Raw genomic sequence first — 15035 nt, 5'->3', positions numbered from 1 at the left:
CACAAGCGATTAGTCAAACGTCTATGGCGTTCCTGAGCGTCCAGACCAGTCCTTCCCAGTTGCATAGGCTCCTCCTGGCGAGCAGAGGGCAGAAATTGGCCGGGTGATGACGGCTCAGAATGATAGACAGGCGGAACGGCTTTTCCGTCCCCCCTCCGCGATTTTTCTGCGCTTCTCACTCTCAGCCGATTGTCAATTTTTATGGATAGTGAGACCAACTCCTCGAGGGAGGTGGGCTCGTCACGGACCGCCAGCCCATCCTTTAATCGTTCGGTCAAACCATTCACAAAAATACCTCTCAGAGCGGGCTCGTTCCATCCACACTCGTTCGCCAGGATTCGAAACTCGATGGAGTAATCCGCTACGGATTGTGTTCCCTGCCGAAGGGCTAGCAATCTGCGGGTCGCTTCGCGTCCTTTGACTGGGTGATCGAAAACCCTCCTTAGTTCCTGGCAAAAATCTGCATAAGAGGACATCACTGGCGAAGACGCCTCCCACAGCGCCGTAGCCCATTTTGCGGCTCTTCCGCGTAACAGGTTAACCATAAAGGCTATTTTGGATCGATCAGAGGGGTAGCTTAGCGGTTGTAAGTCAAAAACTAACGAAGAATTCAGGAGAAACTGACTACATGATCCTAGATCCCCGGTAAACGGCTCGGGAGTAGGAACAAAAGGTTCCTTGCTGCCAAGAGCGGGCATTGCGGAAGCAGAAGGGACCGGGGGAGTGTTTACGGGAGGATGGGTGGAGGGAGAGAGAGATAGGACCTGGGTGGAGAGGTGCGTGATCTTATGGTGTAGATTTTGGACCGATTCCATAAGCTCGTGAAACATTTTTTCGTGGCGGCCGAGCTGCCTACCTTGGATAGATAGGGCTTCTTTGAGGGGATCCGGGGTCGCTGGGTCCATTGTATTGGCCGGATTATTCTGTCACGGGTTGAGGAACCGTAATGGAGAGAGAAAAGGAACCCAAGAGCAACCTGGATATGAGATGGGATTTTATTTGTGCGGAAGCGGGTCCGGAGTTCTGCAGGGCAGGCGAGGGGGCGGTAGACGCGGCGGGAAGCAAGCGCAGGCAGCGGGTCCGGAGGGCGCAGGTCGGGCGATGAGGTGAGAGACGCGGTCTGGTCTTCTCGGGAAGGCGGTGGTGTCACGGGCTTGGGCGGGCAGGAAGAAGGCTTGAGGAAGCACATAAGAGAACGGAGTTATTACGAGCACCAAGGACAGCGCCAACAATGCCAATCTGTGTCGTGCAACTGCGGCCAAAGTACCACGGGTATAACGGGATAATCCGGCACCTGACTCCTGGCTGCGCTGATCTTTTATGCTGTTGCTGATGAGCTGCAGGTGCACAGGGGCCGGCGCCAGAAATTGCAGGGGCGTGCCTGGGCGTAGAACCAGGAAGTTGCCCAAGCCCTGCAAGACAAGTCATAGACTCCACCAAACATTAAAAGCACAGGACATCACAAAAATCGTGTCATATGACGAAAGCGATGTGCAACAACAAACTATAGGAGACCCAGAGCATGCTGTTAATGCAGTAAAAGAAGATAAATGGATTGCACCACTGCCTGTCAATGGGACACTAGTTACTTTTAAAATTGACACAGGAGCAAAAGCAAACAAAATTAATGAAAAAGACTTGAAATCACTTGAAGAGAAACCGGAAAGAGTCACAGACAAGCCCGTGAAATTGAAAACCTACGACAATCAGCCAATAAAAACAAAGGGATGTTGGAGGCTAAAAGTGACAGCAAAGGGAAGACAACACAAGTTAACGTTCACAATTGTGCCAAGTGGACTGGAGTCAATCCTTGGAGACAAGACATCTGAAGAGCTTGGACTGGTAAAAGAAATTTACCAAATCAACAGCAAGGATGTCAATAAGAACAACAAAATGTTGAAGAGTGAAGGTAGTAAGAGTATTGTGAACAAATACTTTTCTGTCTTCAAAGGACAAGGTACGCTACCTTACACTTATAAAATACAGCGCAAGGAAGATGCTGAACCTGTAGTACATGCCCCCAGAAGAGTTCCAGCCCCTCTCAAAGAGAGATTAAAAAAGGAACTGAACAGAATGACACCGATCGGAGTCATAGAGAAAGTGGAAGAACCCACCGACTGGGTAAATTCCATCATGTGTGTTAAAAAGAGGAACTTCCCAGAGTTACGTGTTTGCCTCGACCCCAAAGATCTGAATGAAAACATTAAAAGAGAACATTATCAGATTCCCAAGCGTGAAGAAATCCTGAGTGACATGGCAGGTGCTAAGTACGTTAGCAAATTAGATGCAACGCATGGATTTTGGCAGGTGAAGCTGGACACCGAAAGCAGCAGGTACACCACCTTCAACACACCATTTGGGCGTTTCTGTTTTCTGAGACTGCCATTTGGCATAAAGTCTGCGCCTGAGATCTTTCACAGAGCTATGGAGTCAATCATAGAAGGTCTGGAAGGAACCCGTATGTACATTGATGATTTGGTTGTTTGGGGAACACGGAACAAGAACACAATGAGAGACTCGAGGAACTGCTACAAAGAGTTAAAATGAATGGACTTAAACTAAAACGAGAGAAATCTCTAATCTCGTTGCACACTTGAGTACAATGTCAATAAAGGGATGTCTGATTTCTGAAATGTCTGTTTGGAGTTACAGAATTGACACAGCAGATGGAGTGGTGCCAGACAGAACCAAAGTGCAAGCAATACTGGACATGCCAGCTCCAACCGAAAAAAAAGGACTTCTGCGAGCAATGGGGATGATAAACCTCCGGGGCAAGTTCATTCCAAACCTCTCTTCAAGGACAGTCCCTAAGTTTGCTGCTGCATCACAACGTAGTCTTTGAGTGGACGACAAAACATGACAAAGAATGGCAAGATCTAAAGAGAACTGACAACTGAGCCAGTCCTTGCCTACTTTGATCCGTCAAAACCAACCAAAATTTCCACTGAAGCGTCGATGGGCGATGTGCCGTACTGCTGCAAAAGGCGAGAGACACATGGCAACCTGTAGCCGATGCATCCAGGTCAATGTCAGAGACTGAAAAACGCTATGCTCAGATCGAAAAGGAGTCACTGGGTCTAGTGTTTGGATGTGGCAAATTTCACACGGATGTTTATGGACTGCCCACGTTCATAGCAGAGACTGATCATAAGCCACTGATTTAAAGTAGGAAGAAAAATCTCAATGACATGACGCCCAGAATTCAACGCATGATGATGACATTGCAGCGCTATGATTTTGAGCTAATATACACACCTGGAAAATATATAGTGCTTGCTGATGCGTTATCCCGAGCGCCGCACCCTAACAGTGACATCAAGGACTGTGTTATGACGGAGGAGGCTGAGGCTCACATTAACATGGTTACAGCCGCGCTTCCTGCTACTGACGTTATGCTGTCAATCTTGAACAAAGTGTCACAATGTATGAACAATGGATGGTCAAAAGGGAACTGCCCTCAGTTTTACCCGATGAGAGCGGAGTTGTGCATGGCGGACGGCCTCCTGCTGAGGAAGGACAGGATTGTAGTTCCACAAGCTATGCACAAGGACATGCTTCAGCGTCTTCACAAAGGACACCTGGGAGTGGAGAAATGTAAGAGAAGAGCACGAGAAGCCATCTACTGGCCGGGCATTAACAAAGACAGAGAAGAAATGATTCAAAAATGCCAAGTTTGCCAAAAACATCAACACAAACAAGTCAAAGAGCCAATACTGGTAGCTGACCTTCCCACAACTCCCTGGCAGAAGGTAGGCACTGATTTGTTTCATATAAGAGAACATTATCAGATTCCCAAGCGTGAAAAAATCCTGAGTGACATGGCAGGTGCTAAGTACTTCAAATTAGATGCATCGCATGGATTTTGATATTCATAAATGTGTTTGGTTTGCTTTTGTGAATAAAGATTTTACAAAAAACGTTTGAGTAAATATTTATCATCTCATCAATATTTGCACAACAGAGTACTGAGTTTCGAGATCCTCACAATAATAATTCTCAAAATTATATTTCTTATCAATTTAGCTTAGTTAAGGGATATTTTATTGACAATCTAACATCAATATACAAAGACAGAAAAAGAATTGGTGGTGGGGGGGCGCGAATCTTTTTCTTCTTGGTAGGGGCGGGCGTGAAATAATTGAGAAGCACTGCTAGTATATGCAGACATTATATTCATACAATCTTGCAGCCCGAGTGAACCACAGCATTGTTGCAAGTTCGGTAGGAGAAACGTAAACGTCCCACTGTTGTTCCAGCAGCGGCTACTCGGGGCATAGGCGGAAGTGACGTAAGAGCTGACGCGCAAATGTGGCGTTAATTTCGTTTTTTTTTTTATCAACCGAATTAAAATATTATATAAAATATATATTAAAATAGAACAGCCAGGGTCAAAAACAAAACCAGAGGCAAAGAAAGATATTTGAAAAATACGTGCTTTAGCATGACGTCATTAACAAGCGCGCAGCTTCCGAAGGACCTCGACCACATCCACCGACCCGTCCACGCCGGAACAAAAAATCCCACCGCTAAATTCTTCTGGTTTAGTGTGGAACTGACTGTAATTTTCTCACAGGATGTCCGTTGATATTCTAAAGGACTACGACATAATTCATTAAGTCTTTGTGTCCCGATAACCTCATCTTCGCGCGTTGATGCTTTTCGGCGTAGTTAGCTTAGCTTGTTAGCTAGCTAGCCGCTAACGAAAAGAGGCACATGACTCATCGCCAAGCAGAGATCAAGTGCGGATTTTTTGGAATTATCATTTGAAAATGTGTGAAAGAACAACATCCAAGTACAAAGAGGAACTTTGTGGAATAAAAGAAGAGAACGAGCAACATCTTCTACTGCTGGGCGAAGGTTGCAAGCAGCCTCGTGTTGTGCTACACAAAGCAGGTTTGTACACGTCTTACTCTCATTTGCTTTGTATAGAACGACTTTCTTTCGTTAAAAATATGCATCACAACATTAAGTTGTTTGGGGAAATCGTTCAAGGTTATTGCCGCTTTATTTTTAAATATTGCCTTTTACTTGCATGTCTGCTGAACATTTATTTTTGCCAAATGAAATCAGTGCAGAAAATAAATGCCAAAGAATAACCAATAGTGAGGGGTGAACTCCATGTTTTCCCAGTATAAAATTTGAACTGATTATTTAACATTTTCTGTTTTTTATATCTTGTTCAACCAATTCCTTACGGAATGAATTCTGCTTGAATCTAAAATATGTGCACACTGCGGCAAAAACATTAATGGCGGTTGATGAATTTTAGTGGATAAAGCACAAAGGATTTTTTTTTTTAATAAATCAAGTACGTATTGGTCTTATTTATGACATTTTTACTGGCTCGGTCAATGAACCTCCGGTGGCTCTGCACTGTTTTGTGCACATGTGCGTAGATTCACCCCATCCAATCATTTAAAATACATTTAATGCATCCATCCAGGGTTGCACGGATCTCATCAGTGAACAAGCGCATGCTGCAAGGAATGCATCTGCATCTTTAGCTTACTATGGGCTTAAAAAGGGAGAACGTCACAACCCCCTTTTCTACCAACAAGTCCAGGAACATTTAGTTCCTGGTAATAAAGTCCCTGTGGCCCAGGTGGTTTGCATCTCCCCCGCAATTTATAATTCCTGGTAATTTTTGCAAATGACAATGATGACGGAACAATGGGAGGTCTTGTGTTACTTTGTTACTCATTACTGACACCCTGTGGCTGTTAAGCATCATTGCAGTTACAAAATAATTCAGGGAACTCTTATAATATTATGGTGTATCTTAGTCTAATTTGAATATGTATTGGAGAACTTTAATATAAACAGTCATTATTCAAATATGTCAACATGAAAGTCAGAGTGAAAGTGTTGTTGCTTAATGCTTATGTGTAAGAACTTTTACTCTTCAAACGTAATTTTGTTTTAAAATTTATTTCAAAACAGAAATTTTATAAAAATAAAAAGGGTAATGTCGGAACTTACTCGCAGGATAAATGTCATTTTGGGTAAAAAAAAACCCCAAACGTAAATCATACAATAAATAGCGACTCTGATGCCAGGGCCCCTTGAATTTTTTTAGGTATCGAGATTATCATGAAAGCAAAAAGTACCCACGATGAAACTATCTCTAAATGCAAAAAGAAATACTTGTAAACATATTTCGCTTGAAGGATTCCTATTTTATCAATGACATTATGTTGCGATGGCCCCCAGTGGCCCCCATTAATAAGTTAGGGTCCCACAACAGGTGTTCCATCAGACGCACACAATAGCCTGTGTGTGCTAACTTCAGCTCGCTTCCAGAAACGTCTGTGACTGTCAGGAATGAAATCGGGCATCAGCCGCAACGTGCTTCCTTTTTAAATGCTCGTTTATCACAGTTGTGCTGCTCAAGCAGGGATGTCCAAACTTTTTGCAAAGGTGGCCGGATTTGATGTTGTAAAATGTGGGAGGGCCGACCTCGGCTGACATTAACTACATAAAGAACAATATATTCAAACACATTTTAGCAAGTGATTCTGTGTTTCACATTTGCTTTTTTATTTTCATTTAAACCATCAAACATGTATTTTGGTTCATTTGAAACATGAACATCACATGCAATTGAATATTTGCTTTTTTTCTTAAACAGAACTAATTATAGTCTTGAGTGCAAATAATATTTGAACATGAATTATATCATCACGGGAGTTCAATGTTCGCAGAATTTTTGAATTACAGAAATGATTATCCACAAGTGCAAGGGCTAATTTGATATATATGACATATCATCAAATATAAATGTTGAATGAACATTTTATTCTGGAATGAAAACCGACAACTTGTCTAAATTTGTGACTGAACAAAACAAAATTAAGTCAGTTATTTAAATGACTTGCCTGCATTAATGTGACGGGTGATACTGAGATCTGGACTGCAGCACAAAGGCCAGGTCTGGCTCAAAGGCAGTGGTATTGATGCGCGAGGTGTGAGTCTGTGAGCCGTGTCCTCACGCGACTCTGATTTAAGTTCATAACCGAGAATGTCTTTTCACACAAATACGTCGACCCAAACAAGCTCAGCATTTTCCTAGCAAACCCTCGAATCTCTCGAAACCTGCCTTTATCCATCTGTCGGTAAAAGTTGCCGAGAGAAACTTTTCCTACAAACTGAGCAGAAAAAAGGTTTTTCTCCACTGTGTGTTCTTATGTGGCTTGTTAAATGCGACTTACGAAATAAACTCTTTCCACAAACTGAGCAGGAAAAGGGTTTTTTTGCAGCGTGTATTCTTGTGTGTTCTGTTAATCGTGACTTTTGAGAGAAACTTTTCCTCCAAACTGAGCAGAAAAACGGGTTTTCTCCACTGTGTGTTCTTGCGTGCCTTGTTAAATGAGAATTTTGGGAGAAGCTTTTACCACAAACAGAGCACGAAAAGGGTTTTTCTCCAGTGTGCGTTCTTGTGTGTTTTGTTAACGTTGCATTTTGAGAGAAGCTTTTGCCGCAAACTGAGCAGGAAAAGGGTTTTTCACCACTGTGTGTTCTTGTGTGGCTTGTTATATGCGACTTACGATAGAAATTCTTTCCACAAACTGAGCAGGAAAAGGGTTTTTCTGCAGAGTGTATTCTTGTATGTTCTGTTAATCGTGACTTTTGAGAGAAACTTTTCCTACAAACTGAGCAGAAAAAAGGTTTTTCTCCACTGTGTGTTCTTATGTGGCTTGTTAAATGCGACTTACGAAATAAACTCTTTCCACAAACTGAGCAGGAAAAGGTTTTTTTTGCAGCGTGTATTCTTGTGTGTTCTGTTAATCGTGACTTTTGAGAGAAACTTTTCCTCCAAACTGAGCAGAAAAACGGGTTTTCTCCACTGTGTGTTCTTGCGTGCCTTGTTAAATGAGAATTTTGGGAGAAGCTTTTACCACAAACAGAGCACGAAAAGGGTTTTTCTCCAGTGTGCGTTCTTGTGTGTTTTGTTAACGTTGCATTTTGAGAGAAGCTTCGGCCGCAAACTGAGCAGGAAAAGGGTTTTTCACCAGTGTGTGTTCTTGTGTGGCTTGTCAAATGCGACTTACGAGAGAAACTCTTTCCACAAACTGAGCAGAAAAAAGGTTTTTCTCCACTGTGTGTTCTTGTGTGACTTGTTAAATGTACCTTTTGAGAGAATTCTTTGCCACAAACTGAGCAGGAAAAGGGTTTTTCTCCACTATGTGTTGTTGTGTGTTTTATTAAATTAAACTTTCCAGAGAAGCTTTTGCCACAAACTGAGCAGAAAAAAGGTTTTTCTCCACTGTGTGTTCTTGTGTGCGGTTTTAAAGACAACTTTGAAGTTAATGAGTCAGTGTGACATGCCCTTTCACCCTCGGCTTGCCCATCATCATCATCATCATCATCATCGTCATGAGCGTCCGATAATGTGTCCTCATTATGTGCTTGTGATGGCCCCCAGTGGTCTTCATCACCTTCTGTTGTCACATGATGACTTGAACTGCAGCTTGGAGGCTCCGCCCCTCTGTTGTCCTCACCCTCACCCATGTTTTCATCTTCAGTCTTTCTAGGGACAACATTCACTGGTGACTTGTTGATCTCCTCCTCCTCCTCCTCCTTTTTGATGTGAGTCAAGTCTGGCTCCTCTTTCACAGAACGGAGATCGTTTTCACTGACGTCTGAAGGACACAAAGACAAACACACATTTTGTTTGGTCAAGTCAAAGCTCAGGCGGCGACTTTGTCTTATATTGTTTCTACCGTGCTACCTTGACTTGTGCCTACCGCATATGGAGCAATGCGTGCGACCCCGATTTGGACCGGACCATGGGGGTATTTCACAAAATTACGTCCTACGATGTAAACCTCCCTATCGCAGCACAACTGTGATAAACGAGCATCTGAAAAGGAAGCACGTTGCGGCTGATGCCGATTTCATTCCTGACATAGTCACAGACGTTTCTGGAAGCAAGCTGAAGTTAGCACACACAGGCTATTGTGTGCGTCTGATGGAACACCTGTTGTGGGACCCTAACTTATTAATGGGGGCCACTGGGGGCCATCGCAACATAATGTCATTGATAGAATAGAAATCCTTCAAGTGAAATATGTTTACAAGTATTTCTTTTTGCATAGAGATAGTTTCATCGTGGGTATCGTATTTTCACGACCATAAGGCACACTTCAAAGTCTTAAATCTTCCCCAAAACAAACGAGGCTCCTTGTAATGCGACACGCCTATTATATGGACTGAGCAACTCACTCGACCATCGGGCATGTTCCCCTTGAGGTATTTCAGAGTGCATGTTAGCACACCGTGCCGGCCAAAATCTGAGACATCTTTGCTTCAAATTGACTGTGACATATATATTATGTGAATACGTTCTTTGGCTGATGGTGCAGGAGAAAGCGGGACAAAATGGCAGCTGTACACGATGTTGTAGTCTGTCTTATCATTCATGTTATTGCAAGCAAGATACATCACAGGTTTAGACTACAGACTGCAAAAATATAAATAAAAACACACTACCCAAAGCACACGACTCACATTTCTCTAACCAGCCATCTGATTGGCTGAGGCTCCCAGAATGCATCAGTACTGTTCTTGTGTTGTTTTTATTTCTTATGAGGATATGAATGGCATGAGAGATGCACGTTTTGTGATAATTTTATTTCTTTGTTTCATTGTTTGCTTGTAAGCTGTTCAGAGATATTTTTGGTTTTGATTTGAAACCATGACTCTATGGTGTGGTGACCAGTGAAATCCCTCCCCTGACAATCTCAACAAATCCGCACTTGATCTCTGTGCTTCTATTTGTTAGACGAGACGAATGAAAGATCGCGTCGTTTTTTAAAGTAGCGCTGAATGGATCCCCTGCTTGAAAACGGCAGTCTGTTCGTCACGAACGCGGAAGAACAGGACACACCCCGCTGTGATATGATTGGCTGCTGGCCGTGTGGGGCACTGTCATCAACTCACCGACAGATGTCGCCATTTGCTATGCAAATCATTGTCATATTCTTCTCAACATCGGAAAAACTTAAGATTTAAACCGTATGCAAATGAACAAACATTTTAGTTCCCAAACATGAACTTGACAGATGAATTAAACTTAACTTTTGTTGCTGGTTTTGTTGAAACATCTGCCACCATGTTGTCAGTTGGACAGTATTACAAATGTCATGCCATGTCATTATCCACACCGCTTTTCCTGTACTGGGTCGCGGGAGGGTGCCGGAGCTGACGTGATAAAGTTTTTCTTAATGTCAACATATTTGCACCTTTGCCTTTTACAGGCTTTTTCGCCAGTGCTATGGTGCCTTGATTGTCCTCAAAAACAATTAGTTGCTCTTTATTTTTTGCATGAGATCTTTTTTTTATCTCCCAAGGGGATATTTCACGTGGATTGAGCTCTTAAGTAACTAAAAAAGTAAAAGAAAAAAATAATTAAGGTTCATTAGGAATATGAATACGCAAGAAAGAAATCTCTCAGATCAACATTTCACATTGTCGTTTGTCAAATGTTGATAAATTGTATTTTTCATTAGGGATTTGTGTTGTTTTTCATTTATTTGCACGTCACCATTTAAGTATTTTTTCTTTTACTATTCTTTACCTCTATCAGTATTTGATTCGATTTTCATGGAATTATTTAATCTTGCTTATGTAATACTGCAATATTTATTTAATTTTTTTAATACATAAAATTTCAATATTTTTTAATTATTTTATTTAAATCTTGAATATTTGTCAACATATTTGTTCATTTAAATATGAGTGCAATTATTTTATTTATTTATTGCAATAATTAATACTTAAAATTTCATTCATTATTTTTTATCTTTCAAAATTCGTTCAATATTTATTAAATGTTTCTATATTTATTATGAATTTAATTAACTCAGTATGTGGTTGTGAATTTTAAATTGAAATATGTTGCTGTTTTATTATGTAAATGTTAGTGTTAAAAAATATTTCTGTGTTTATTGAGGTACTTAAATATTTAATTATTCGTTTCAGTATTCATTAAATTACGGTGATTCACTTTTGCAATTCAGACGCGCAGCAACGAACTGCGTAATGCGGATCCTCTCCTCCGTGGTGACAAAAAAAAAGAAGCGGGAAGATTAACGAAAGCAGGAACGGACCGTGTAACAGCAGAGCGATAAATACACTGTGTTCAGGAGGCGCACACGATATTTGTGCCTTTCTTCATTTTTACTTTGTTTATTAATGTACATTGTTTGCATTGGCCTCAAGGACTCATTCGGCGTGTATGTATTTGTAGTTTTCACTGTGTCACGTGATTTCCTAAAGCCATCAAAGGAAGAGAAATAAAAAAAAGAAAATCTGGACATCAGTCTGAATCGTGGCCTTTTCGCTGGACCGGTGTAGCTACACTCTTGACATTCCAAAATCTTTGAGAGAAAGTTAGACTACTTGCATTTATCTTTCTTGTTCTATTTAAAGTTCAACTTCTAGTTCAGTTTTTCACCTTTTCACACTGCGTAATGGAGGCCAGTTGAGCAAGTGGAACAACTGATTTTATTGATCATCGTGAAAGGCACCGATTTCATAAGCACCGTTTCTTCTCACACCTTTTCCATTAGGTACGATTAAAAAGACAACTGAAAAGCATAATGTTAACAAATGTTCTTCCAAGCAAAGGCAATTAATTTTATTTATGTTTGATATAAAGCCACTGATGGTGTAGTGGTACACTTGCCCGAGTTGTGTGCAGGCAGCGTGGGTTCAGTTCCCACTCAGTGACGGTGTCTAAGTCTGCCCTGTGACTGGCTGGTGACCAGTTCAGGGTGTAGTATAAAAACAAAAAAAATCATCATCACTCAGACACAATGGTTCTTCTGGCAATGATCACATTGGCTTCGTGTCAATAAAAAAGCTTTGCAAATTTCAATTTATTATATTTTATTCAAAATCACAAAACCACAAAGAGTTGGTTCCTTCAGTTTTTTTGTCCTTTTTTAAAGCTTCAGATCGCTGCAATTCTCACCAGCACAATCGTGTTTCTCAGCACTCTGTTTAGTGGCGAATTTTTTAGCACAAACGCTGCAACTGAATGTCTTGTCTCCACTGTGCGTTCTTGTGTGGATTCGTAAATTTGACTTTACAGAGAAAGATTTACCGCAAACCGAGCAGGAAAAAGGTTTTTCTCCACTGTGTGTTCTTGCGTGCCTTGTTAAATGAGAATTTTGGGAGAAGCTTTTACCACAAACTGAGCAGGAAAAAGGTTTTTCTCCATTGTGTGTTCTTGTGTGGCTTGTTAACGTTGAGTTTTGAGAGAAGCTTTTACCACAAACTGAGCAAGAAAAAGGGTTTTCTCCAGTGTGTTTTCTTGTGTGGATTTGTAAATGTGACTTTCCAGAGAAGCTTTTACCACAAACTGAGCAGGATAAAGGTTTTTCTCCATTGTGCTTTCTTGTGTGGCTTGTCAAACATGACATATCAGAGAAGCTTTTGCCACAAACTGAGCATGAAAAAGGTTTTTCACCACAGTGTGTTTTTGTGTGAATTTGTAAATTAGCCTTTCTAGAGAAGTATCTTCCACAAACCAAGCAAGAAAAATAATAATAATAATAATAATAATGCCTTTATTAGTCCCACAATGGGGAAATTCGAGATTCGAACCCAGGCCTCCTGGGGAGACTGGGTCCGGAACGCGGCGCCTTAGACCACACGGCCATCCTGGCAGCCAAAAATTCGAGATTCGAACCCAGGCCTCCTGGGGAGACTGGGTCCGGAACGCGGCGCCTTAGACCACTCGGCCATCCTGGCAGCCAAAATTCGAGATTCGAACCCAGGCCTCCTGGGGAGACTGGGTCCTGAACGCGGCGCCTTAGACCACTCGGCCATCCTGGCAGCCATAAAAAATTCGAGAATCGAACCCAGGCCTCCTGGGGAGACTGGGTCCTGAACGCGGCGCCTTAGACCACTCGGCCATCCTGGCAGCCAGATTCGAACCCAGGCCTCCTGGGGAGACTGGGTCCTGAATGCGGCGCCTTAGACCACTCGGCCATCCTGGCAGCCAGATTCGAACCCAGGCCTCCTGGGGAGACTGGGTCCTTAACGCGGCGCCTTAGACCACTCGGCCATCCTGGCAGCCAAAAAGGTTTTTCTCCACTGTGTGTTCTTGTGTGGTTTGTTAAATGCGACTTTTGAGAGAAACTCTTGCCACAAACTGAGCAAGAAAAAGGTTTTTCTCCAGTGTGTGTTCTTGTGTGCGTTTTTAAACTTGACTTTTGAGAGAAACTCTTGCCACAAACTGAGCAGGAAAATGTTTTTTCTCCACTGTGTAATTTTTTGTGCAGTTTTAAAGACAACTTTGAAGATAATGAGTCTGTGTGACGTGCCATTTCACCTATAGTTTGCTCATTATCATCATCATCGTCACAAGCGCCTGATAATGTGTCCTCATTTTGTGCTTGTGATGGTCCCCAGTGGTCTTCATCACCTTCTGTTGTCACGTGATGACTTGAGCTGCCGCTTGGAGGTTCCGCCCCTCTGTTGTCCTCACTCTCATCCTTGTTTTCATCTTCAGTCTTTATAGGGACAACGTTCAGTGGTGACTTGTTGATCTCCTCCTCCTCCTTTTTGATATGAGTCAAGTCTGGCTCCTCTTTCACAGAACGGAGATCGTTTTCACAGACGTCTGCAGGACACAAAAAGACAAACACACATTTAATTTGGTCGAGTCAAACCTCATGTGGCGACTTTGTCTTATGTTGTTTCTACCGTGCTACCTTGACTTATGCCTGCTGCACACGGAGCAATGCGTGCAACCCCAACTTGGACCGGACCATGGGGGCATTTCACAAAATTACGTCCTACAATGTAAACCTCCCTTTAGCAGCACAACAGTGATAAACGAGCATTTAAAAAGGAAGCACGTTGCGGCTGAGGCCCGATTTCATTCCTGACATAGTCACAGACGTTTCTGGAAGCGAGCTGAAGTTAGCACACACAGGCTATTGTGTGCGTCTGATGGAACACCTGTTGTGGGACCCTAACTTATTAATGGGGGACACCGCAACATAATGTCATTGATAGAATAGGAATCCTTCAAGTGAAATATGTTTACAGGTATTTCTTCTTGCATTTAGAGAAAGTTTCATCGTGGGTATTTTTGCTTCCATTATAATCTGGATCCCTAAAAGAATTAAAGGGGCCCTGGAATCAGAGTCGCGATTTATTGCATGATTTACGTTTGGGGTTTTTTTTTTGCCCAAAATGACATTTAGCCTGCAAGTACATTCCAACATTCCCCTTTTTATTTTTTATAAAATTTCTGTTTTGAAATAAATTTTAAAACAAAATTACGTTTGAAGAGTAAAAGTTCTTACACATAAGCATTAAGCAACAACACTTTCACTGTGACTTTCATGTTGACATATTTGAATAATGACTGTATATTTTAAAGTTATCCAATATGTATTCAAATTAGACTAAGATCCACCATAATATTTGAAGAGTTCACTGAATTATTTTAGAACTGCAACGATGCTTAACAGCCATAGAGTGTCAGTAATGAGTAACAAAGTAACACAACATTGTCATTTGCATAAATTAATAATATTAATAATAATAATAATATAGCCTTTATTAGTCCCACAATGGGGAAATTCGAGATTCGAACCCAGGCCTCCTGGGGAGACTGGGTCCTGAACGCGGCGCCTTAGACCACTCGGCCATCCAGGAACTATGAGTTGCGGGGGAGATGCAAACCACCTGGGCCACAGGAACTTTATTACCAGGAACTAAATATTCCTGTACTTGTAGGTAGAAAAGGGGGTTGTGACGTTCTCCCTTTTTAAGCCCATAGTAAGCCAAAGATGCAGATGCATTCCTTGCAGCATGCGCTTGATCACTGATGAGAACCGTGCAACCCTGGATGGATGCATTAAATGTATTTTAAATGTTTGGATGAGGTGAAACTATGCACATGTGCACAAAACAGTGCAGGGCCACCGGAGGTTCATTGACAGAGCCAGTAAAAATTTCATAAATAAGACCAATACGTACTTGATTTAAAAAAAAACGTAATCATTTGTGTTTTA

The sequence above is a fragment of the Idiotropiscis lumnitzeri genome, chromosome 2 (genome assembly GCF_059441095.1).
Source record: "Idiotropiscis lumnitzeri isolate Australia: NSW breed Sydney's pygmy pipehorse chromosome 2, RoL_Ilum_1.0, whole genome shotgun sequence".
Classification (NCBI taxonomy): domain Eukaryota; kingdom Metazoa; phylum Chordata; class Actinopteri; order Syngnathiformes; family Syngnathidae; genus Idiotropiscis; species Idiotropiscis lumnitzeri.
Note: the sequence above shows the minus strand (reverse complement) of the source record.